This window comes from Triturus cristatus, chromosome 4_2 (genome assembly GCF_964204655.1).
Source record: "Triturus cristatus chromosome 4_2, aTriCri1.1, whole genome shotgun sequence".
Taxonomy (NCBI): Eukaryota; Metazoa; Chordata; class Amphibia; order Caudata; family Salamandridae; genus Triturus; species Triturus cristatus.
The window spans coordinates 872,709,650-872,732,953 of record NC_140586.1 but is presented as its reverse complement, the minus strand read 5'-3'; the positions used below and the strand labels follow the sequence as shown (position 1 = coordinate 872,732,953).

The window sequence follows — 23,304 nt, the reverse complement described above, 5'->3', positions numbered from 1 at the left end:
CCTCCTTCACTACCTGTTGTTGTCGAGCCGCTCTAAGCCTGTTCGCCAGCAGCCGGCCACATCTATCCCCTCCCGTGTAGTAGGCATGGCGTAAGCGCAAAGCCGCGTACTCCGCGCGGTCCATGTCCAGGGCCGCCAAGAGCTTTCTGGCCTCCTTTAGCTGCCGCCAAACCCGGGGAGCCCCTGTCCTGCGGTGCACCTGTTCCAGTTCGCGGACCCGCTGGGTGAGCTCCTCCCTCTTGTGCCGCCGCTCCTTGTTGTCGGCTGAGGAAAGAGCTATAAACTCCCCCTGTATCACCGCCTTCATGGCCGCCCACTGTGTCGCCTGCGAAGTGTTGGAATCCGCATTATGGGACAGGTAGTCCTGGATGGCATGCGTCACGTGCGTGACTACTGCCTTCCGATGCAGCAAGGTGTCCCGCAGGCGCCAAACCCGCGGCGGACCCGGGATCGGCGGCAGTCGAAGCTCGGCGGTGACCGGAGCGTGATCAGACAGGGAGACCACCCCCATCTCCGCCGCCGCAGCCATCGCACATACCGGGGCGGTGACCAAAAAGTGGTCCAGGCGCGCGTAGGTCTTATGTGCGTGGGAGTAGAATGAATAGTCTCTATCAGTAGGATGCATGCGGCGCCAGAGATCGTGGAGGTCCAGCTCCGCCAGCTGCGTCTTACACCCGGCCGAGAATTCCCCCGCCTGCGGAGAGCGAAGCGCGGATCTGTCTAGGGCCGAGTCAAAGACCATATTGAGGTCACCCCCGAGGATAATGTGCCTGTCCTGGGAGGCGGTGACATCTTCCAAAGCTGCGTGTAAGAAGCGTTCTTGTTGTTCGTTTGGGCTATATACAGATCCCACCGTGAAGTGGATACCCCCCACCCTGAACCTATCGGCTAACAGTCTCCCTTTCTGTTCGGATTGTTTGTGCAAGACCTCTCCCCTGAACTGCCTGGCCACCAAAATCGCCACCCCTGCCGTCTTAGCATTGCCAGAAGAGAAGAGTTGAGTCGGGAATTTGTGGGATCGGAGCCTGTGGCAGTCCCGGGGCAACAAGTGAGTCTCCTGGAGGAGGCAGATGTCTGCTCGGGTGCTCTCTAGTAGGGATAACACAGCGCGCCGCTTAACCGGGTTGTTGAGGCCCCGAACATTAAGTGTCACGAGCTTAAGAGTGGTAGGCGGCATAGGGAAGGATAGATAAAGTAGCGCAAAGCCTCCGCAGGCGCGGAGTCTGTCTCAAGAGCGCCGCCAAGGCGGCCGTAGTCCCTGTGGTGCACTGGACGTTCCCCCCTCCCCTCCCGAGCCCCCCCCCACACTCCCACTCAACCCCCCAACCACTCCCTTCCCCTCCCTCAACCCCACAACCTAAAGGAACCCCCCCGGACCCCAACAAGCAACCCCTTGGACAACAGTCGAACACCTCCCTCCCTCCCTCCCCCGTCCTCCAACCCCAATGAACCATAGTCCCAGCCGAGTCCCACGAGGGACTAGTCTGTGGTGAGTAACTTAAGTGGACGTCCAGCCACCATCTCCTCCCCGCTACCCCCTCCCCCCCCAGAGCCCCCAAACCTGCAAAGTGAAGTAAGCTGTGATGATCTCCCCCCGGAGTGTTCTTACGCCGTCAATGCGACGTCACCAGCGGCGGTGTCTCTGGCCACCTCGAGCACCGCGCCGGCCATGCCAGCCCTGATGGTGGGTGAGTCCGGCCTCCCGGTGCGGCCAGAAGAGTTCTGCCCCGTCACCCGCTGCCAGCCGTCTCTGGTAACGCGCCTCCGGTGCGGCGTAGCCGTATCTTCCTCCGTCTCAGGAATGCCCAATACCCCGCAAGTCTCCCGCAGGGAGCGTAGTTGGTGCAAAGTGCCATTCCACCGAAAGATGAGTCGGAAGGGGTGCCCCCAGGCGTAGGGCGTGCTGTGCTCCCTCAGAAAGTCTGTGGCAATCCTGAAAGCTTTGCGTTTCTGAAGCGTTATAGCAGATAAGTCCTGATACAAAGCCACTGGGTGTCCTCGAAAGGTCAGGGATGACTTCTTCCTTGCCTCAGCCAAGATTCGTTCCTTGAGTGGGAAGTCCGGTAGAAAGGCCAGAATATCCGGCGGTGGTGCCGACGTGCGTCTCGGCGGGCCCACCCTATGTGCTCTGTCAATCCGGATGGGGAAGTCCGTCGCCTCTCCCAAGATCTTCCTGAACAGGTTCTGTAGGTAGCTGGTCACATCAGACCCCTCGTCCGCGCTCGGAACTCCCCGGACCCGAATGTTGTTCCGCCGGGATCTGTTTTCAAGGTCCTCATTATGGGCTTGCAGGTCGAGCTGCTGGTCTCGGAGGTGCAGCACCTCCTGCTGCAACTGCTCAATGTCCTCGTCTCTCCTCTGACCAGCACCCTCCACGGAAGCCACCCGCTCTCCTAGGCCGTCTACCTCTCTGCGCACCTCTCGCATCTCCCCAGCGACCTCCTGTTTCAGCGTTTGAAAGTCATCCCTAAGGGAGCTGAAGAGTGACTCCATGAAGGCTCTAGTCACCGGCGGCTCTCTCTCATCCATCTCCTGCGCACCCCCGGAGGAGCCCGGCGACGGTTGCCCCTTATCCACCCTCTGGTGGTTCCTGCTGAGCATCTCCGGGAGAGTGCGGTCCCCCTTCTTGCTGCTTCTGCTGCCCGCCATTGGTAGGGGACGGCCGGCTCCTCCCGTGTCTCGGGTGCTCCACCTGCCCGCCGGCGTCGCTAGGCCACGGGGCTCGCTCCACGCTTCTTCGGTCACCCGTCCTCCTGCTGCGACGGTTGGTCGGGCGGCACCAGCCCACCACCGCCAGGGCCCCGCCGGGCCCACTCCTCACTGCTCGGGCCCGTTGACGCGACACACCGCAGGAGGGTCTCCTCAGCCTGCTCCTCTCTTGGGCCTTCAGTCCCGGTGCCGCTGCCTCTCACCCCTGGGTGGCAGCGCGAGTCCGTGGGGCCTACTTTCTCTCTCTGCGGCCCTTCCCAGGGAGCAGCGCCGGTCGGGGGGGGGGAGGGGGGGAGACCGTCCACTCCGAGTCTCGCCGGACACACTAGTGTCCTCCACCCGGCCCCCGGCCACGCCCTCCGCAGGCCCCTGGCCGTTCCTCGCAAGATGCCACGTGTCCTCCCAGGGGCCGGTTCCGCTGTTGCAGTCCTCCGGGGCTCACCGGTTGCTCCGGCAGGCGAACTGTCCGTCTCTATGCAATACAGGGGCTACTCCCCCAGGCAGATGCGTGCTGGGCCCTTGGCCAGGCCGCTGGGTGTACCTCGACCTCTTCTCCTGCCGCGCTCGCTCCCACGCTCCGCCGCACTCCTCGCTGGGCCCTGTACCGCTCTGCCGCCCTTCCTCCGACGTCAGGCGGCCAGCGGGGCCATCCGTCGTGTCTCCCGCGGGGCCCAGGACCGGCTGCTGCCCAGGCTATCTCGCCAGAGTACCCCCTCACCAGGGCCTCCGATGCGGTGCTCCGCCGTCGCTCTCCACCTCGTCGTCCGCCTGTAGGCCGCGCCCCCGGCTCCGCGCCGTGTAGTGGCTCCGGGCCCCGGCCTCGGCGCCGCCTCCCGCCGTCTTCAGTCGACCTCTCCCCGTGAGGGTCTTCTGGCAGTCCCGTTCCCGAATTCTCCGTCAATCGGGGTAGGTTCTCGCCGGCTCCGTCTCCGGGGTGCTTTGGCTCCGCACCGTGGTCCGCGTCGGCAGGCACCGGCTCTCGGCCCCTCCCTGCTGTTCTGTCCCGCGCTTGCCTTCCGCGGCCTCCTGCGATATCGTTCGGGATCTCGCTGAGTCCTACCTCTAGGTCGCTGGTAGTCCCCTTCTTTCCCCACGATCTCCCAGCAGATATGGGGGAGATACTGCTAAAATTCTCGGTCCAAGGGCCTGGGGATTCAGGAGCCCACGGAGAGTGCGACCGCTCACTCCGCCATCTTGGCCACGCCCCTCAATGTAGTGTTTAAACGAAAATGTATTTTAGGTAATGCATAATGACTGGTTCCCGAACAATGTGATGCATTAGGTTTAAACGTGCGCCATTTTAAAGTCTGCACGTGTAGTTTTGCTTATTCATATATGAAGTATAACAAAATCAATGCTTATTGAATGATTATAGAAATGTGTGTTTAAATTCTGTAAAGGCCTGATCGCATACGTTTAAAGAGAAAGGCCTATTCGTTTCTTATGTTAGCTAAATATTGTAAGCCGAAAATGGATTCCCTTGGTAAGGCTTTGAGTTTCAGAGACGTTAGGAAATCTCAGAGAAGTGGGAAGTTTCTCGTTCCCATGTTTCTGTTGCAGGTGCAAGGACACCTACCTCGTTAGAGAAACTAACCCTTTGTTTCAGGAGTTAGGATGGCATGAGAAGCCAATATGAGAGTATACTGGAATGCAGGGATGATACTTTCGGCGGAGAAGGTGCCTGGGAGCCAAGGAAGAGTAAACCGTCATTTGAAGAGAGACAAGTTTCACTGGAAAACTACTGGGAGAAGACCTGGCTGAAGAGGTGTGCCGGAGGGCGTGTTCTACGTGTTTGGGATTTTGAATTAGCGACAGTACCCGGTGGGTTGTCTTCACTTCTGACACCTTTTTACTCTTTGCCTGGGGAAATGTTAAGTAGGGATGTCACCTTAGAGATAGAGTAGGGATAGACTAACTGATTTTATTTTAGGTTAATGACTTCTAACATCGAGATTGGAGTTGTTATTGCCTGCCTGATACTTCTAGAACTGACTAATCTTCTTATTCTGAGTCGGATGAGACTCCTGCGTAGGATCTTTTTTGTATTAGTGCCCAGTTATTTTCTTAACCTCGTGTTGAGGTGCTTGTATGTGCAATTATTTTTGGCTTTGTAATAAATTCCCAAAATGTGAGATTCGGAGTCAGTGGTCCTTTGGAGTTTAGATTTGATTTGGTTGATTATGCACTACAGATTGGATTTCCTCCCCTCTGCGCTATCTAGCAGATAAAAAGATCCTGGCGACCTGAGAGGATTCTTGGTGATCGTAAAACACATAAGAATCCGGCTTTATCACCTACGCCAAAAGTAAGTAAATGAGGCCCTCTATATTGGTAAGTAGGGCACTGTCCAGTTCTCTCCTATCCACGCAATGCAGCAAACTTTCTTGCTGCACTGCGTGAGCTATTAGAAAATCTGCCCCTTTGTCTTTTTTCTGCATTGGCTTTGATAATAATTAATTGTGGTAATAAGGATTAAGATAAGTGACTCTTGCACTCAGTAGACCGAAGAGGTGTTTATGAGTGAACTGAGGAAATAAAGAAAAAAGGCTTCACAGCGACCAACAGTATGGGAGGAGACGGACAGCCCCACGAGCAACCCCGACAGAACTGAAAATTAAAAGAAAGACAAATTGAAAATGGAGTGGGGAAGGGTAACATTAGAGACGCCCCTCTCCGATTTGGAGTCACTAGGAGGGGGTAGGGTGACCAGACGTCCCGGTTTCCCGAAACTTTGCCACAAATGACAGAAATGTCCTGGTTTTTGTGCAATGCCCGGGTTAAACTGAGAAATGTCCCGGTTTTTATATCGTGTCTCGCACCGAGACACTATTTAAAAACCGGGACATTTCTCTGCTTACTTCACACAGTTGCTGAAACAGAGTCTCTATTGGTCTCCATTGTTCTGGTGTGAACATGGGCTTCTATGGGAATTCACAAGGGCATATTATCAAGACCATTATCGCGGCTTTAGCGGCAGTTTCCTGCCGCTAAAGCGGCGATAATTTTATCGCCGTCCTTGTTAATATGGCCCTTAGTTCTTTCACAGTCTCATCATTCCAGAACTGAAGTATTTTCAATGTTATCTACAACGAAGCCAAAGTTGTTGCTTATTTAACTTATGCAGCTAACAACAACTGACAAAGCTAATAGTCCTGGCTTGTTGTAGGTGTAATGTTACATGTTGTATTATTTATCTGAATACAATGACAGAAGCAGCAAATCTTTGGGGCGGGACACTATGGTAAGCACGGATTTTTTAGCTTATGTGTTTTAAGCCATGCCCTTAATTACATCAGCCACACCCCTTTGAGAGACCACGCAGTTTTTCATCCCACTTGAAACCTGGGTACTTCTGTCATGTCACCCGGTCTTTGTAGAGCGCTGTAGGGAGTTCAGCGCCCTGCTGCCATGTTTGGGAGCACTGGGAGGGCACAGGGTGCATGAGTGGTTGAAGGGAGTGTGGGGGAAAATAATCGGGTGTAGTGTGCGAGTGGTGATGTGGTCAAGTTACTGCAGCCTCCAAGCCTGCTCGGGTATTATCGCTACTACATCTGAAGGCCCTGTGTGATGTAGAAGCGGTGAGACGTCTGCGGGTGCAGTTGTCTCATGGGACATGATTGGATGAGATACAGAGGGTCAGAGGCAAGCTCTGCTTGCTGTGACCTACATCACGTCTCTGCTGTAGTACCCTTCTCCACACGTCTCAGACTACCTACCTGGGAGGAAGCTGGACAGTGGATGGTTCTACCAGACTGTTGGACTTGGCCCTTTTTGCAGGGTCATCCCTGAACGTTTTGCCTTCCTCCTGTATTTTTTCTGACCTGTTGTTGGCTGTTTTATGACTCTGGGCACTTTACCACTGCTGATTAGTGCTAAAGTGCATATGCTCTCCCTATTGTAAATTAATGTATGAATTGGTGATTCCATAATTGACTGATTTGGTTTACTTGTCAGACCCTAGTACAGTGCACTGAGTGTGCCCAGGGCGTGTAAATCCAAATGCTGCTAGTGGGTTTGCAGCACTGGTTGTGCCACCCACAGAAGCAGCCTTGTAAAATGTGTCTAAGGTCTGCCATTGCAGAACCTGTGTGCAGTCTGGTACTATCATGCTGACTGGGCAAGTGCACCCACTTGCCAGTCCCTAAACCTTCCCTTTTCTTCATATCAGACACCCCTATGGTAGGCCCAAGGGCAGGGTGCCTAGTAAGTATAAGGTAGGACATGTCCTGATGTGTGTGGCATGTCCTAATAGTGAATTACAGCCATTTTCGTTTTTCACTATTGCAAGGCTACCTGTTCTCCATAGATACCAGAATGGGCTGTTAGATTATTACATGTTTATAATCTTAACTGACTCAGAGAACATGGTTGAAATTCGAGTTTAGTATGCCTGAACTCAGAATGATAAAATACACCTTTTAGTGTAGGTGGTTTTAACATTCTGTGTTTGAAAATACCACTTTTAGAAAGTAGGTATTTTCTTGCCTAACTTTTCAAGCCTGCCTCTGCTAGGTTGTGTATTCCTTGTCTGGAGTTTGAGTGATAGGGCTGGGGGATTCCAGGAGACAGGGTGAGTCCGCCCAGTGGTGAATAGAGAGATCTGCATCTAGATGGGAGGGACCTGAATAGGACTGTGCCTGCCCCCCACAGTGCTGGCTCCACCCCTGTGGTGCGTCTGATGTCTCTGCCCTGCACTGTGAAAGAAGAGAAGGAATCATGTCAACAAAGTGCTCCAGGGCTGTGCTTTCCCTCCACAATTCTGGTTCCACCTCCTGTTGGGCGTCTGATGTTTCTGCCCTGCACGGTGAAAGGAAAGAAGGAGTCATGTCAACAGAGTGCTCCAGAACTGGTTTGGACTGGGCAAAGGCTCCTCTGCCCTCAGAGGACAAAGGAGTTAGGGGTATAAGTAGTGGGACCCTGATCCCAAGAAATTAGATCACTTTTGGAACAAGAAGAAACCTTTACTGAGGAGCGTAACCTGAAGAAACTGAGGAGAGACTATCCCTAAGCTGAAGTGCTGCTTGGGGGATTGGCCTGCAGTGGTTTGCCTGACTGCCAAAGGAAGGAGAAGAGACTTTGTGTGCTTATTTCAACTTGTAAGGATCTCCAAGGGCTTGGAACAGAGCTTGCCTCCTGCTGAAGTCTCAGGGACAACAGACTTCGCCCCCAGCTCCCCAGAGTTCTTTGGAAGTGCCTGCTGCTGTTTTGGGCCTTCTGAGGGACTGCGTGTCGCAAAGAGCTGGAAGCGCGACTCAACGAAGCCGAAGCGTGTCGCCGTCGCTGCTGCTGCCGTTGCACTTCTGAACAAGGGTGTCTCCGCTGGAACTGTCGTATTGCACCGCATCGAAAAGAAGCGTCTCGCAATGAAGAGGAAGCAAGTCGCCGTCGCTGCTGCCTGCCGTCGCACTTCTGAACAAGGGTGTCGCCGCTGGAGTTGTCGCACTGCACCGCATCGAGAGAAGAGTCTCGCAACGAGGAAGAAGCGTGTCGCTGTTGCTGCCGTCGCATTTCTGAAAAAGGATGTCGCCGCTGTAGCTGTCGCATCGTGCGGAAGCTTCATGCATCGTGGGAGAAGAGTGTCGCAGTTGAAGCTGTTGCCGTCGCATTTCTGAACAAGGGTGTCGCCGCTGCAGTCCACGCATCGAACCGAGAACTTCTCGCATCCCCGGAGAAGCGTGCCGCATCTGGAAGATCTTCACGTCTTTATTTCTTTGCACCAGAACTTTGCCGCATTTCCATCGCTGCGACATTGCTTGTCGTGGAAGCGCAACGCATCGTAAGGTACATTGACGCAAAGTGTCGCATCTTAAGAACTGAACTGAACTAAGCTACAACTACCATCTTAAAGTAATAGTATTGTGTATTTTTGTTGTTTATGGTCTTGTGGTAAATCTAAATAAAGTATACTTATTTTTTATATAAAACCTGTGTGGTGTACATTTGTAGTGTTGTCACTGGATTACTGTATGTGGTCACAAATGCTTTACACACAGCCTCTGAGATAAGCCTGTCTGCTCGTGCCAAGCTACCAAGGGGGTGAGCAGGGGTTATTGTAGGAGTGTACCCCTTTACCCTGACTAGAGGCAAGGGTCCCTATTTGTCACAAGTACCTACCTGTGCCAAATAGAGACCCCCAAATCTAACACAGACAATAGGAAATGCTAGCTTGTGATTGGACAGTAACTGCCCCCTGAAGAAATGCACTCAGTAAAATGTTTTTGAGCACTATGATGTCATGGCTTTTATCACAGCAAAGAATGGATGCATACACAGTGCCTAGAGGTATTTTTAAAGCTGCCCAACAGGAGACACTTATGTATGACAGCAGCGTGCACATAGCAGACATCAACAGTAACATACTGCATCTATTTTAGAGTCAGCCTCGTACCCAAGAAATGCCACAGTCCCCGCCCCGTCCTCATCTCAGAGGCAGAGACAGGCCTATATCCACAGCCCATTCCACACCTCAGAGGCACAGACAGGCCTTCTCTCATCCCTCCCCTCATCTCAGAGACAGACAGGCCTACCTCCTCAACCCTTCCCGCATCATAGTGCCTTTTGTTTCCTTTTCCCTTCCTTCTTCCCCTTCTCAACTTCTGGCATGGTGCAAGCTTTTTAGCCATTTTTGCAACTTACTAGTTTGGAGGCCGTTCTTGGCATTGTTAAAGCAAAACTCCAAAATCCATGCACATGCTGTTAGCTTAAAAATCAATTGCTGTCTGTGTCACACATCTGATTTGTCGTCTGCAATTCTTCATCTGTGTCTGTGGAGGTGGCTGTCATTATAGTCCAATTTCTATGTCTATGACAGCTGTCAAATAGTCCTACTTTTTTGTCGACTATTACTGCAAACTGTAGCCCTATTTCTATGTCTATGAACTGTCCGACTTGTTTTTTTGAGAATCTGGTCACCCTAGAAGGGGGTGACAGTGGCCAAATTCAAAATTTGCGAACATTGGTGACAAGAATTTTCAATTCTATTAAGGACACGGAGGCGAGGATTATGCTTCTCATTTTCTTTACTGAAAATTCTCAGCAGCCAATAAGAAAAGTAAAACACAAAATACACACTACAATACCCATAAACCCTAGTGGGTATCACATGACAACCATAGAGTAGACCCTATATAAGGTACATAAGAGAATACTACATCCTCTTCCTTTGTGTGAAATAACAATCCAAAAATAAACACAGTCTGATATCTGGGAACAACTGGAAAGAAGAATCCATTCTTCATAAGGAAATCCACAGGCCAACGGACGGCAACGAAACAAACGTGAAGTCAGCTTCCACGAAACAGCAGTCCCTGGGAGACGATGAACATCCTCCGCAAAGGTGAAAGCCAGGAAACTTTACTTGAGATCAGAGCCTGAAATATAAAGATAAAGCCGTAATACCACACTCCCAGGAAGAGAAACAGCAATAGCGAAGGGTAAAAAACAGCATAAATATTCAGTGCAGTATAAACAATTCAAATCAGACATTACAGTACTGAAATATGGGTGGGATAATCCTCGCCTCCGTGTCCTTAATAGAATTGAAAATTCTTGTCACGAATGTTCGCAAATTTTGAATTCTATGACAGGACCGGAGGCTCCGATTATGCTTGTTCAAAGCTGCGCCACCACAACAGATGCAACATTAACAATAGGCTTATAATAAAATGTTTTAAATGTAGAGTCAGAGGACCAATCAGCTGCATTCATAATGTCTAATAAACTGACTCCCACAGAAAAATCCTTGGATGCCATAGCACCACGAGCAGAATGAGCACCAAATTTGGAGACATCAATACCAGCTTCGCTCATGAGCCAACGCACCCATCGTGCCAGTGTAGCTGGAGTCAGTGGACGAAAAAGTTTCTGCAGAACAATCAACAATTGACCTGCCATATCTTGCCGAAAACCTGCAGTACTCACCTCATAATCCTGTATACATTGTACCACACACAATTTCGGATTGTCAGGAAATGCAGGATAAGTGACAGAAGTGGTGTTACATTTAGTGCATCTGGTAACCAAAAAAGTAACACCCTCTGGAGAGAATCTGCGACCCGCCAGATCGAGGGCGTAAATATCAGAGACACGTTTGCAAGATACTAGACAAAGTAGCATAGCTAGTTTGGCAGAAGGCTGTTTATGAGACAAACACTGATTTACAGGCCAGGAGTCTAAGAAACGTAAGACAATTGAGACATCCCAAAGTTCCGAATATTTAGTACATGGTGGCTTCACCAACCGGATACCTCTGAGTAATATACATAGTAATGGATGATCCCCAAGAGGTTTGCCGTCAATGGCTACGTGACCTGCCGAGATGGCTGACCGGAAATTGTTGACAGTGCTATAAGCAAGGCCTGAAGCAGCTAAGGACGCAAGAAAATTCACTACCAAGGAGACATCTGCTGCAGCGGGATCCACCTCCCGTTGAGAGCACCAATCACGCCATCGTTTCCATGCTGCAGCATAACGTTTGTGTGTGTTGGGTGACCAAGCCTCATTAATAAATCTGGTAACGTCTCTTGAAAGGCCTGGGACTTTCCAACGATCCCCGAAATTCACCAAGCGACCTGCAGGAGTTGACCTGATGTTATCAACGGATGTGGAGATTGGAGAGGGTCTAACAATAGATTCCACCGTTGAGGAAGAAGAATCAGAACCGCACATAACATTTCCAGAAGAACTGGGAACCACGCTTGAGCCCTCCACAAAGGAGTGATCAGAATGAATTCCGAGCGATAACATTTGGTTCGGGCGAGGACTCTTGGAATCATTACAAACGGAGGGAACGCATAACAAAGTGTTGGAGGCCACACTTGCAGAAAAGCATCCGTGGCTAGAGCCTCCGGATCCGGACGCCAGCTGAAGAACTCCAGAATCTGTTTGTTGAGTCTGGAGGCAAACAGATCGATTCGACAAGGGCCCCACATCTTGTTCAACAATCGGAATGCTCGAGGGTGAAGCCTCCAATCGCTGAAATCCCAAAGATGCCGGGAATTCCAATCGGCAACTTGGTTGCTGCACCCTGGAAGGTACTCCGCCACCACAAACAGTTTGTTCTGAAGGCAAAAGTGCCAAAAGTCTTTGGCAATCTCTGCTAGGAGACAGGACCGGGTCCCGCCCAACTTGTTGACATAACGAACCGCCGACACGTTGTCCATGCGGACAAGGATGCAACAATTCGTCTGACTGGGCGAGAGGCACCGAATCGCAAAGGAGCCCACCAGAAGTTCTAGGCAATTGATGTGGAGATTCAATTCCTCCGGTGACCAACGGCCGCCAGTGGACACTTGACTGCACCGGGCTCCCCAACCCCACCGACTGGCATCGGACTCGATCACCACCTCCGGGGTAGTGCCGAATAGGGCTCGACCGTTCCACAACTCCATATGTTCTAGCCACCACAACATCTCCCACCTCGCTTCCTCGGAAAGAGGAATCTGATCGGAATATTTGAGGCCTTTCCAGAGATGACGTATCTTGAGCCATTGAAGTGCTCGGTAATAAAGGGGACCCGGGAAGATCGCTTGGATAGAAGAAGCTAACAACCCAACGACCCAGGCTACAGACCTCAAGGACACAGTCTGCTTGTTCAAAATCAACCTCAACTCTCTCTCTTGATCGATCGGATCTTCTGATGTGGCAAGAGGAGCTGACAAGTGAGTGAGTTGACTAGAAAACCCAGGAACTCAATAGACTGAGAAGGAATCAACATAGACTTCTGAGGATTGACCAAGAAACCCATATTCTGTAACAGATCTATGGTCCAGGCAATATGCTGCATTACCAGGCGAGGACACTGGCCCAGGATGAGGATGTCGTCCATATAAATTATGAGCCGAACGCCCCGAGCTAGAAGAACTTCGACTACAGGCCTCAGAAGTTTCGTGAAGCACCAAGGTGCTGACGAGAGGTTGAAAGGAAGGACTTTGTACTCGTACCAGATCCCCTGCCATTGGAACTGCAGAAAACGTTGATGTGGTTTGTAAATGGGCACCGACAGATAGGCATCTTTCAGATCAAAGCGGACCATCCAGTCCCCTTCCTGAAGAAGATCGCGAAGCAGATGGATCCCCTCCATCTTGAAGTGACGATATACAACCCATCCATTGAACTCCTTGAGATTTAAAACAAGCCTAGATCCACCCTCCTTCTTCTGAACGAGGAAGACGTTGCTGACAAAACCATGAGGGTGATGAGAGGTCTGTACTATGGCTCCTTTCTGAAGAAGAGACTCGATCTCGCTGGAAATGAACAGCTGAACTTGAAAGGAAAAAAGCATGGGACGAGGAGGGAGAGTTTGAGAGGGGGAATGAAAAAACTCTATCTTGTAACCCTGCACCAAATCCAGGATCCACGCATCCTGCGAGATTCTTTGCCAATTGCAGAGAAAATACTGGATGCGGCACCCCCAACTGAACCTCTGAAAAAGGAATCAGGCTCACCTGAAGGTGCGGCATCACGGTGACCTCCTTGGTTGCCTCCATAGCGTCCTTTTCTGTTGCTATTGCGGGACCCACTAGTGGGATAGAAGGAGGCGGAGGAGTTGGAGTCCTGAAATCTTCCACGATTGGAGGAATAACCCCGCTGGGAGCCTTGCTGGTAACCGCGGCCCAACGACCGACCCCAATGTCATCCGGCCCAGCCAAAAACCGGGCGGAAAGCACGTTTCAGGGAACCTTGCGCCTTGTCAAGGCCACTGAAAGTAGCGACAAATTTTGTGAGATCCTTCAGAAAAGGCTGCCCTAAGAGAAGACCTTGGGCTAAGGGGCCTGACTCCGAGGTAGCTAACTCCGCCAATTTAGGGTCAAGTTTCAAAAGAATAGAGCGGCGACGCTCACAGGACATGGCACAATTAGCATTGCCCAATTGACAGATGGCACGCTGAGCCCATCCGATCAGATCATCTGGTTCAATGATTTGCCCCGAGGCATTAGATTTAAAACCTAAGTCCAAAATTTTTGTAAGGGGACCAGTTAAATCCAAGAGCTTGTCCTGACAGGACCTCCATGCACAATCTATTCCCTCTTTAGGATCCTTCGTGTATTTCTTTAAATAAGTAAGCATGGATGGAGCCACTTCTGGATTGTCCGCCACTTTGTCTGCCAAATCAGGTCTGGGACATTCGGAACGCAACCGCGCTCTGACATCTTTATCAAAGTCTTGACGCAGATGCGATTGTACATACTCTGCAACTTTGGTAGAGGGAAGCCAGGAGGAGGAGTTAGGGTGGACAATGGCAGTGGGTTCAAAATTAAGTAAAGTGGGATGGGAAGGAGCATCAACAAAACGTTCCTTGCGTCACTTCTTAGCTGGGGGAGGGGAAACCTCCGGCTCCGACGCCGTATCAGAGGAGGTATTTCCATCATCCCTGTGAGGCGAGCTAGAAGAAGTATCCCTGGTGGAAGAGCCATAAGAATGGTCCGTAGCGAAAGTCTTGGCCAATTTTGCAAAATCTGAAAAATGTGGGGTTTTTTAACTTTTCCCTCCAGAGGGAGAACGGGAAGAAGACCCAGGAAGCCAGCCTTGCTGCCGGGCATAATTACACAGATGCCGTTTTAAGGGTTCAATAGCCCTGACCATGGCCTTATTTACAGAGTGCCGGACTCCCACATCAAGAGCCTCAACCAGCTCATGCTCCAAAGACCCAGAGGGGCCCGCCTCAAAGTAGTCCTCTTCCTCATAATAGTCAGACATAATGGCACAGTAAAGTGATCGATAAACCCACCAGAGGTAAAAAGTTGGAGCAAAATAAGCACTGCCTGCGGAGAAAATACACGATAAAACTGTATGTACTAACAGTGATATGATAAGGGGGAGTGGCGAAACCCCAGGCAAGCCACTGCAACACAAGACCCACTGTGTGCAAATATATATTCAAATGTGGAGGGAGGGCTTGCCTAATTACACCACTCCAGGCAAAGCCTATGCATTAGTATACAGCCCAAGTCAATGAATTGTGAACCTGAGCGTCATGAGAGGGAGGCATACACTGGTGGGCAAGAGCAAACAACAGCGCTGCCCCCGCGCTCAGTAAATCCCGAAAAACGGCAAAATCGGGAAATCAACAAACAAAATGGCCGCCGCGCATGCGTGGAACGGCCAGGTAGTGATGCCAGAAAGAGGACTACGCGTCGGAACGACGCTCGTCCTCACCCTCGTCTCCCGCTCCACCAGCGATCGACACGGGCACTCAGCGCCCGGCGAGGGAGGCGAAGAGCGCTCCCAAAAAAAAAATCACAAACAAATCAAAATTAAACCTAGAAGCGCCTCGATAGCGGGACACTCAAACGAGCACACAACAGCGCCAGGGGAACAAAGAATATGAAAAGCGGCAGATCGGGAGAAAGCCGCACATTAAGTAAACACCCCCTGCTAAGAGGGACAGCTGCGAGACGGTGAGCAGACAAAATGCACAAACAGCGCTTGAGACTCACAGCATGAATAATCAACAGAGCGCGAGCAGCGCTACAGGCATCAAAGAAACAGGCAAGTAATACAAAACTCAGCAGTAGAAACAAAGCGCAATGAAAGGCAAGTAACAGAAAGAAAGTAATGCACTTAACTCGCTGTGGAGCAGCAAAGAAAGAGGATGTAGTATTCTCTTACGTACCTTATATAGGGTCTACTCTATGGTTGTCATGTGATACCCACTAGGGTTTATGGGTATTGTAGTGTGTATTTTGTCTTTTACTTTTCTTATTGGCTGCTGAGAATTTTCAGTAAAGAAAATGAGAAGCATAATCGGAGCCTCCGGGCCTGACATAGAATTGGAATATCAAGGAACTACAGCAGGAATATGAACTTGTAATTTGTCTTTTTGTTCCTCCCCTGCTGCATATTCCCAGTGGCCCTGAGGATCCTCCACGTTACTGGAAGTGAGGGACGTGCAGCACCAGGTGCAGGACCAAGCATTGGTATTAGATGTCCCTGTAAAGCCCGATGCAACTCCACAGACCTGAATTAAGGCCAGGGGACCGATTTACTAGTTTCATCCAACGCAACCCAAGGTAACAAACACAGCAAATGAAGCGCCTTGATGAACGTTAACTTATCTGCAGCCCGGAGCTGCCCGAAGAGAAGCAGCTGTGAAGAAAACACACTATGAGTCGGTCTACCCACAATCCTTCGCACTATATTTGCATATTCAGAACACATTGGCAGGATAGTCGTTGATTTACAGTGAGAAATCAGCTAATAAAAAATGTGTACATTAAGGGTACTCCAACACTCATTGCGTTTTTCTCACGGTGAGATTGAGACAAGTCGCCCGAGCAAGAAAAGGGTTTAACATTAGCTGCGATCCTCTTTCACTCGCTTCACGTTGCTGTAAAGCCGCGGTTCACCGCGTGTGCCTGAAATGACTGGCGCGAAAGGAACGAGTAAATGGCGGTGAAATTCAAGGCCAATTTTTGGATGGTTTCTGTAAATACAGAAGCCTATCATGTGGTTAAAAAGAGAAATATCTAATTTGCAGATTTAGTGAAACAGCCTTATGGCTTAGATCAAGTGTAGCTCACTTGGTGGTCCCTAGAGGGAGGACGGTCAGCTAGGATGTAATGGCAATGATACTCTCGAGCAACGGTAACGTCACACGTATGTAGTTCACTTGGTGGTCCCTAGAGGGAGGACGGTCAGCTAGGATGTAATGGCAATGATACTCTCGAGCAACGGTAACGTCACACGTATGTAGTTCACTTGGTGGTCCCTAGAGGGAGGACGGTCAGCTAGGATGTAATGGCAATGATACTCTCGAGCAACGGTAACGTCACACGTTTTTAGTAGCTGGACTGCTGGGTGGCTCACTGTGAAGTGGGCAGACTGGCAGGATGGTGATTTTCTACGGTGGGTTTGGCTGGACTGCTGTGCAGGTCAGCCAGGACTCACGGCCAGGCTGACGACCTCGGTGGAACGGCGGGCCCGAACGGCATGGCTGGAAGGCTAAGTCGACCCCCTGTCTGGCAAACCCCTCCTAGGTCCGACCAGCGTAAGGCTGACCGGCTAATGGCTGACTGCGGATTGGTTCCCCGCAGTTCGGCTGGGCTGGTTGGCTGCTGGAGGGAGGGCAGAGCTCGACAGACCGGGGAGGCTGAAAAGATAAGCCATGCCTAGTACCCCCCGGACTAGTACGCCGAGTGAGTTGGCCGGGACGGGAGGCTAGGCTGGCTGGTGTGGCAGACTGGCTCGACCAGCTGACTGAGTGCTTGACGGGTAGATCCAGATAAAAAAAAAAATGAGTGAATGTCGGTGAACTTCAAGGAAAATTTTTGGAGGGTTTCTCTGTTCGCAGGAACGTATCATTTGGTGACCTTTCACTCGGTTCCATGTTCGTGTAAAGTTTAATACTAAGATTCATACGCCACTGGTATATCGTAGTTATAAATTAAGTCATTCTTTGAAAGTACATCTTATTAATTAGTGGGCTGTTCCCGTTCTTAACAAAACATGCCTTTCTTCCGGTGTTAAGCTGGGATATCTGAAATACAGAGAGGCAGCAAGAGGTCCAGGTGGAGTGGGAAGGTAACTAAGGGGCATATCATCAAGACAGTTATTATTGCCGCTTTAGCGGCCGTTTTTGGCTGGAAAGCGGCGATAATTGTATCGCACTATTAGCAAGGTCACGCCATCGCGTGAATCCATGCCTCAGCGCCCTTTCCCTTAACGCCCAGCTTTGCATCTCTAATGAGATGCAAAGTGGGCGTTCCTCCCCGAAATAACATGAGAAATGTCGCTAACCGACATTTCTCCAATTATCTAGCCTCACGCTAACCTGCAGAGCGATAAGCAAAGTAGCGCTAACCACGGTTACCGCTACTTTCCTTACGCCTGCTTTTAGTTTGACTTAGCCAATGGAAGGTGGATATCATGGCTAAGTCTGCCCTGCCCTATCATCAAGCTATCGCCAAACGTTGTGTGATTATCGCTGGATTTCAAGCAAAAATCGCACATTTGGCAGCTTGCGCATGGAATTCTATCGCTTTGGAGATAAGCGTTGCTGATAGCACGCTATTTCGAAAATAGAATTCAGCGTTAGCCGGCAATAATTATCCTCGCGCTAAGCGCGCTTAGCAATAATTATCGCCGGCCCTTGCTGATATGCCCCCAAATTTTTAAAAACTCGGGGGCATATTATCAAGGACGGTGTTAAAAATTATCGCCAGTTTAGCGGCAGAAAACTGCCGCTAAAGTGGCGATGATGGGCTTGATAATATGCCCTTGAGAATTCCAATAGAAGTCCATGTTCTGGTGTGAACATGGGCTTCTATTGGAATTCTCCAGGGCATATTATCAAGCCATTATCGCCGCTGTAGCGGCAGTTTTCTGCCGCTAAACCAGCGATAATTTTAATGCCGTCATTGATAATATGCCCCTCGATACCTTGATTTTCGATTTCAGAATTTTTTTTTGCTCTGATCGCCGGTTCTGTTGCAAAGCGCCCCTAAAGCCCCCAGGATGATAAAACCTGCAAAAACATAAACGGGGGATTTGTTAAGGTTCATCAACCGCAAGAAGTGTCCAACTGTGCCCAAGGGTTAGTGCAGAGTGACTTCAATCCTGTCCTACAACAGGGCCTTGGAAGCAAAGGGACCTGTGTCCGTTTTGGGGCATATCCACTAAGGGCATACTTATCATTCAGTTGCGTCGCCCTGGCGTCACGCATGGGGGCGAAGGGGCAACACAACTATTATGTATGATTTATCGCGCCATGCAATCCCACCTTACGTAGCCCGCATGGCTTGATAAACCAAGAGTAACGCATGTTGGACACTGGCTTCGTATATAGTGCTCAGTTATGCAAGTGTAGCACCTGCACTATTCCAGACAATCCTTGTGGTGATTTTAGAGGTCTTAAGCAACCTTCGAAAGCTCTCCAAGTGGTAGCTGTGGAGAGCAGCCTGCAGGCTTAGTCCAGAAGGAGTGTAATCTTACTGGTACAGATTAAGTGAGAAAGAACCACACAGTACAGTTATAAAAATAGGCATTGATTATAAACACTCACTAACACATTGCAATACCTCCTCCCCGGAGATATAATCACAATACACACAATACTTCAGTAAAAGAACAGTAGCACAAATACACAGTGGACTCCAGGGGGAGGCCAAACCATATACTGAGATAGTGGAATGAGAACCACGACCTAAATCGAGACTTGACCCAGAAGACTTAGATGAGCCGGGGACACAAAGAACCACCCAAGGTGAGTACCCAGGAACCCCGTGGAGGCCGTGTGCAGAGTGGAAACATGACCATGTGCTCAATACAAGTCAATAGGGAAGTCATGGTTGTAATTTTCAAGCAGAAGGACCCTTTCCAGAGGACCCTGAAGAAACCCGTGGCAGATGCAAGGTTGGAGAGTCACCCCACCCGTCGTGGATACCCTGGAAACCAGGATACCTACACCAAGGAAGCCGGGTGCATAGGTGCAAAATGACGCCAGCACCCGCCGTAGACCTCAATGGAGGACTTCAGTAAAGATGCTGCTGGCGAAGTAGGTGGAATAGTCCGGTGGAATCCAAGGGTGGATTCAGGAAGAGAGGTACCTGCAAGCAGAGGGAACAGAGTCTATGCCACTCAGGAGTGAGAAGGAGGCACTGAAGACAAATGCACACCGATGTCGGAAGATGCAGGAGGGTTGACGGTGACTTTGGCGCTGTAACTGTGCTGACCAGGCGACACTGTGGAAGACCAGGAACCATTCACAAGCAGTCCCACGTTGGATGTCAAGAGCCAGGGGGTCGGGGTCGGGTGAGAACACCAGCAAGCCTTGGCAGTGGCAACAAATTTGGCAGAGAAAAAAAGGTGCAATGTTGGGACCAGAAAGGTCCAAGGAACTCACCAGAAGCAGGTAAGTCAGAATAGGCTCGAGCAAACAGGGAAGCCCACTGGAGCCAAAGAAGACCCTCAAGAAGATCTACAGGCTGGAGGCACAGGAGTCGCAAGAGGACCTGGAGTGGCTCACCAATGATGCATGCACACGGTGCAGAGGATGCGGTGAGGATGAAAATCTTGGTAGCATGAGATGCTGGAGGCTGGAGCTTCTTGGAGCCCGAAGATCTCTGGAGAAGAGAGTACACAAGCCTTGGCAACAGCAAGTCAACACTGTGCACAGGAGTACTGCCCCAGCGGATCCGACAAGGGATACAGGCTTCAAACTTGCTGTGAAGACAGTGCAGGCCTGGAGGGGGTTGCAGAACCGCCACCTGTGTTGCTGAACCTTTCAGAGTCTGCGGGAGCTCAGGAACAGCAGACCAGTCAGCTTTGTTACGGTGCCTACAGGTGCCGCGGAGTCTTGGATGCCCACAGGCCTGAAGAAGAACCTGTATGGAGCACAGGCACAGACGACGCAGTAGACTAGCAGGGCAACAAGACCAGGAGCAGCGGGAGTCTTCCAGGTGCAGTCTTGGTTCGCAAACCGAAGTCTAGCGAAGTCCATACGGTGGAAGATGAAGTGGTTTTGGATCTGAATCTTCTCCCACAACGATTCTAAACAGCCACCTACAGGTAAGCCCTTAAGTGCCCTAAGGAAAGGATTGGGACGATTCAGGGGTCCCTCCCAGAGGAGGGGCTGGACAGTGGGGAGGATACTCCCATGTCGTTGGTCCAGTTTCACGCCAGAGCGAGAGTGTACGGCTCACTGAAGTGGTTACAACTGGAATATGCAAGGAGGGCACCAAATGTAACCTTCAAGGCAGTCTAGTGGTGCTGTCAATACACTAAATCCTGTCTGGGAGGTGTTCCTACCTCCCCGTGACAGGAAAACTGGGGCATATGTCCAAAGAAGTGGCGGAGTGAGACGTTTCCCGTCATGGCTTAACGCCTCACTACGCAACTTCAGAAACGCAAGGTTGCACCAAATTTACAAGAATATGGTGCAGCCTTGCACTTCCCCCAGCACTGGCGCTAAACTTAGCTGCCTAGCGCCAACGCAGGCACCCTTACATCATAGCGCAAGGGTGGCTGCGTGCAGGGGAAGATTGTTTATGTGTCGGAAGATGTCCCTTCCTGCACATAAACAATCTTTAAATGCCATTTTGTCACTTCTTTGTGTGCTGCTTAATACAGCACACATGGAAGTAACACATTTTTTTTAAGGTTGTTTATCTGCAGGAAGGGACACCTTCCTACACATAAACAATCCAAGGCGTTTTGTTTTTTCTATGTGCGCTACACAAGGCTGCACACATGGAAAAAGCAAAAACGAGGAGAAATAAAGCATTTCTACTCGTTTCACCAAGCTAAGACCAGGTTTTCCCTGGTCTTAATTTTGGCGCTGCCTCCTATGTACGCCACCCTTGTAAATAGGGGGCAGTGTCAAAATCAATGGGTGTTGTGGTGGAACGCCCACCGCAACATCCACTGCCCACCCCTTTCACGCTAAGCATAGCGTGAAAGGGGGCCTTATTTACAAGGCAACGTTAAGTGGCTTAACGCTGCCTTGTAAATAAGGCGAAGCCCCTATGGCCACAGGAATGTCCTAAAAAGTGACGCTCCCTTGGCAATTGGGGCTTGTACATATACCCCCTCTTGTCCTACCTTGCCCTGCTTGAGCTTGGCTTAGCAGCAGGAGGGCAGAATCATGTCTGCGGTCGGCAGCAGCCATAGCTTGCTATCAGACTCTGGACAACTGGTACCAGGAGCACTGAGGGCTTCCCGGAGGAGCCCCACAGTGCATGCAATCATACCTCCAACACCGTTTACGGTGTTCGAGTATGATTCCAACATGTTTGATACCAAGCATGCTAGGGTTCGTTACAGCCAGTTTATAGTTAGCCATTGTGTAAATTTGCATGGCCACTATATGTATCGTAATGTCTGATGCACTTACAATGCCTGGAGGATGGACACTGAGGTTTGTAGGGTGTCCTGCTCATGCAGGGGCACCCTCAGACTTATAACCGAGCACCCTGCCTTCAGGATTGAAAGGCCTGCCTTAGGGTTGACATATAGGTTTTAATTGTAGTGACCCCAGATATAAGAAAACGTACATATGTTGTAAGTCGTGCTAGCACCAGCTTACACAGTCTGCAATGGCAAGCCTGTAGTCACAATGTGAGTGGTCTTCCATGGGTGGCATAATACATACTTCAGCCCATCGGGGACCCCTGGGGTACCTATGCCCTGGGTACCTTAGCACCATATACTAGGGACTTACAAGGGTAGAAGGGTACACCAGTAGCCAATGTGGCGAGTACCTAAGTACTCACCATGGTCCAATTCAGGGAAGAAACACAGAGACTGATTAGCAGGATCCCAGTCAGACTAGTCAGTAAACAGAACGAAACCAGGAAAAAGTGGGGGTAACCATGAAAGCAGATCCTACTTTCCTCCAACACAACGCGGTACTCTGCCACACGGAAAGTTCCAGGGGTGGAACATGGGTGTTTCCATGCATCCACCCATGGATTTTGACACATTCCCAAATTTATCATTCCTGGTAGATCTGGGAATGTGCCAAAATGCTACGCCTCCCCAGGTGAGGAGTAGCAACGAGAAATCTTGTTATTTCTCCTCGTTTATTCCTCTTTCTAAGTGTGCTGTATTCTTCAGCACACATAGAAAGAGACATATGCCCCAGAGAATTGTTTTTGTGCAGTCATGGGAGGTCTTAGTTTTTAGGTCTCGCCTGACCCAGCGCATGCGCTGGTCTGGCGAGACTTATTGAGAGGGCTCCAAAAAGTGCTACCAGGCCAGCCTAGAGCTACAGTGCATGTGCGCGGGCGCGCGCGTCGGGCTTTACCGCAATTACTTTCGCTTTCGCGGCCGCACGGCCGCTTTGATGTTTGATCGTGATCGCGATCGCTATCACTTTAACTTTCGTGGTCACAGGGCCGCTTTGCAAAGCCAATAGGTCTCGCTTTTGGGACCTTATAAGTATTTAGTTATGCAACTGTTGCATAGCTAAACACTTATAAGGTCCCAAAGGCGAGACATATTGGCTATGCCAATGCTTGTTTATTGTGCTATGTCGTGTTCCACTTAGTTCTTTGTTGTCCAGGATTTGGGTAAAACATGAATTGGCACAGCCTGGCAGATACCTGGGGCCAGATTTACCATGGCCTTGCATTGCCCTTGTGTCACGAAGGCGGCACAAACCCTTATTTGGGATACTTAAGCCACACAAAGCTACTCTGCATGGCTCTCCGTGGTTTAGTAAATCTAAGGTAATACAAGGCAGCCCATTTTGCTGCCTTGCGTTACCTTGTGGCTGGGAAGCATTCAATGGGTAAAGTTTGGGCATTTCTACTGCGTTGCGCTGCATTGCCCTATTCCAGATTTTTTAAGCTGTTAAAAGTCATGCAAAGTGGCGTTGTATGGCTGCATAAATCTGGCTGAGGCTCGCGTGATGCTTGTACCACGTTGTGTGGTGGAAGCATGACAGAAAGCTCTCATAAATATACCCCACAGTGCGCAATGAAAGAGCAGAAATGGTCCATAACTTTGAAAGGGAGCATTACTGCTCTCTCTGCTTCATGAAATGCAGCGCATCAACTTTGCTTGCTGCCCTGCGTCACCTGAATGATTAGTAAATATACCTGAGTGCCCCGCAGAGATTTATTTATATGTTTTAATGCCTGTTGATCAACTGTAAAT

The 23,304-nt window shown here is 50.4% G+C and overlaps 1 long non-coding RNA gene across 1 annotated transcript in view; it reads right to left on the bottom strand.

Annotated features, from left to right (window-relative positions):
- Positions 1-9,710: 9,710 nt before the first annotated feature.
- Positions 9,711-23,304, bottom strand: part of LOC146835296 (uncharacterized) — a 28,905-nt gene continuing 15,311 nt past the window's right edge. Inside the window, exon 2 of the long non-coding RNA XR_014960710.1 lies at positions 9,711-10,079. This is a non-coding gene — a long non-coding RNA (uncharacterized LOC146835296). The remainder of the gene's footprint in view (positions 10,080-23,304) is intronic.